This window comes from Vicia villosa, linkage group LG2 (genome assembly GCF_029867415.1).
Source record: "Vicia villosa cultivar HV-30 ecotype Madison, WI linkage group LG2, Vvil1.0, whole genome shotgun sequence".
Taxonomy (NCBI): Eukaryota; Viridiplantae; Streptophyta; class Magnoliopsida; order Fabales; family Fabaceae; genus Vicia; species Vicia villosa.
In genome coordinates, this window is record NC_081181.1 from 205,519,827 (window position 1) to 205,523,295 (window position 3,469).

General features: G+C 31.5%; 1 pseudogene; it reads left to right on the forward strand.

Moving 5' to 3' along the window:
* The first annotated feature begins 1,332 nt into the window (after nt 1-1,332).
* On the forward strand, nt 1,333-3,090 carry LOC131651146 (indole-3-acetic acid-amido synthetase GH3.6-like; annotated as a pseudogene).
* Nucleotides 3,091-3,469: the final 379 nt, after the last annotated feature.

The following is a 3,469-nucleotide window of genomic DNA, read 5'->3' on the forward strand; positions in this document are numbered from 1 at the left end:
ATTATATACAATGTCAATTTGTATTTTTTAAATTTTTGCCAGGCTTCATAATTTTTCTGGCTCCGCCACTGTTAACAACTAGTGACAAAACACATAAGAGAACTTTTGGACGACCTACAAGACTTTGCATTTTGGTTATTGCTTTTGATGGTTTACCATTTGGAAATGGTTATTGCATTCGTTTTAATTTAATGTAAAATTATGAGATGTACATGTGCCATTTTGGCTTTGCAAATGATGTAAACAATGAATATTTATGGTACAATGATTTTGTTTGAGAAAACTTGGTGTAAACAATGAATATTTATGGTGTACAATGATTTTGTTTGAGAAATGGACAAAAGGTACATAGTATCTATTTTATAAATGTCAAAATATGGTTCTGTAATAACGTTCCTATTTGACAAATGGCCAAAATATGATTCTGTAATACAGATTAAAATCAAAATATATAAGAAAAAAATAACCAGGGGGTGCGCCATTCAGTTCTGAAATAATAAAATGCAGAAGCTAGGGATCGAACCCATGTGAAGAACACTTTACCCCTCGGTTTTACAATAACCAATGGGTAACGTATGACGACCTTCTTTACTTTGCATTTGTAATCAAGGTTAAAGCTCTTTCGCGTTTGAGGTCAAATCCCTTTTTTGTAATAGTGTCATTTCCATTTCCACTGACTTTGTAGTGTTTATTTGAGTTACTTTGAGTGTTCGCATTGGTTAGTAGATCAGTGACTAAATGAACAATTTGCATTGCGAGATTTTTTATTGAAGCATCTACTCTTTTTCAATGTTTTAAAAAAAGTTGCGGTCGTGTTTCGGTTGATTTCTCTACTTTATTTAATATATTTATGCAACAGACAAAATAATATAATTTCTTATATAATATTTTTTTATTAATATTTTTGAATCAAAATATTAAATAATGAGAAGAGAAGAAAAATAATAAATTGAGATTTTTTTCTCTACTTTATTTGATATGTCAATGAACCGAATAAAAATAGTATAATTTTTATTATAACATTTTTTTGATATATAACATATTGATATTATATTTATGAATTAAAATATTAAATAATAAGAAAGAGAGTAAAAATTAATTTTTTTATATTTTGTTGATGATTAGTGTTTGGGACAAAAAGTTGTCCCATGGTTTACTGAGTATAAAAAAGTTATTCTATCCGATACCATATTTTTTGTTCAGTACTATGATTAGTTTCTCCATCAAACAAAGTATAAAAAAGTTATTCTATCCGGTACCTCATTTTTTTAGCAAATTAAACACACCCTAAAAATTACATTTACAGTCCTTTGAGATATAACATTACGATGCATGAGGCTTTCAACTCTAATAGATAAAGATGCCACATTCAACGGAATGTTGCTGAGGTAGTTGTGTAATTTGGTATGCTAACTTAATCGTAATCGGCTTGTTTTGGTTTTATTTTGGCATTTCAGCTCAGGAACAAGCGGTGGTGAGAGTAAGTTGATACCAGCAACAGAAGAAAAATTTGGAAGAAGATCTTTACTAAATAGTCTGTGGATGCCAATAATTAATCAATTTGTTCCTGACCTGGATAAAGGAAAAGCAATGTACCTAATGTTTACAAAAATTGAATCTAAAACACCAGGAGGCATTAAAGCTTGTCCAGCCCTTTCAACATATTACAAAAGTTCTCATTTTATAAACAAACCTAACGATCCATACATGAATTTCACAAGTCCAAATGAAACTGTTCTATGTCTTGACTCATACCAAAGCATGTACTCACAACTTTTATGAGGTCTTTGTCAAAACAACGAGGTCCTTCGTGTCGGTGCTGCTTTCGCTCCAAGTTTCATTCGTGCCATTCGGTTCCTTGAGAAAAATTGGTCACTTCTCTGTGATGATATAAGAAAAGGAACAGTTAATCCTCTCATCACTGACGTTTCAGTGAGAGAGGCTGTTATGAAAATTCTTAAATCTGATAAAAATCTTGCTGATTTTATTCAGTGTGAGTGTAGCAAGGTTTCTTGGCAAGGAATTATTACTAGGTTGTGGCCTAATACTAAGTGTGTTACTGTTATTGTGACAGGATCAATGTCACAGCACGTTCCTACTTTGGATTACTATTGTAATGGTCTTCCACTTGTTTCTGCCATTTATGGTTCTAGTGAATATTACTTTGATGTTAACCTTAATCCTCTTTGTAAACCTTGTGATGTGTCTTATACACTTATCTCTAACATGTGTTACTATGAATTCTTATCGGTTAATAGAAGCAATGATCAAGCTTTACATGAGAAAGAAAAGCAAGAGTTGGTGGATCTTGTTGATGTCAAGCTTGATCAACAATATGAGCTTGTTGTTACCACTTATGCTGGTGAGTAATTTTAATTTTTTTTGTGGATCTTCGATATATTTGTGGAGACTAAATATATTCAGCCATGTATTAATTTCTATATGATTTAAGCTTATAAAAAATAAACAATTAAAATATGGGTTTATTAATCAACATGAGTGTGACATTTACAGGTCTTTATAGGTATAAAATGGAAGATGTATTGAAAGTGACTGGATTTAAGAACAATGCACCGCAATTCAAATATGTCTGCAGAAAAAATGTTAAAAAATGTTGTTCTTACTTCTTAGCATATAGATTTGGAAATTACTGACGAAGTTGAGCTACAGAATGCAATTAAAAATGCTGTCACACATTTAGCACCATATGATGCAGATGTAGCAGAGTACACTAGTTATGCAAACATAAGAACAATTCCGGGACACTATGTGTTGTATTGGGAATTAAACCTTAAAGACTCAACAACAATTCCACATTGTGTTTATGAAGATTGTTGTTTAACTATTGAAGAATCACTTAACATTTATTATCGACAAGGTCGAGTTTTAGACAAATCAATTGGGGCACTTGAGATTAAGATTGTAGAGCAAGGGACATTTGATAAACTTATGGATTATGCCATTAGTTTGGGGGCTTCAATAAATCCATACAAAACTCCTAGGTGTGTGAAATCTGCCGCAGTTGATGAGCTTTTGGAGTCAAGAGTTATAGCAAACTATTTTAGCCCTGAATGTCTAAGATTGGACTAATCAATGTTTGTAAGCTTCTTTAGACCTCTTGTTTGTCAACTTTGAATTTGTTGTTTGTACTCGCATAAAAATAGCAAGACCCTTTTATTTTTATTTATTAGCCTCATCAATCGCATTGATTTCTTCATCAGTGTTTTAAAAACTGGACCGGTCAAACCGGGAACCGGCCTGGTAACCGATCTGGTTCAATTGTTGGATCAGATATGTCATTGAACCGGTGTGAACCGGTCAAAACCGGTGTAAACTGCTAAAATTATAAAAATCGTCGATTTTCATGAACCGGTAGTTTAATTGCATTTTAAAAAAAATATTTAAAAAATTAAAATGACGTCATTTTAATTATTTTAATGAAAAATAAAAATAGAAAATAAAAGAAATA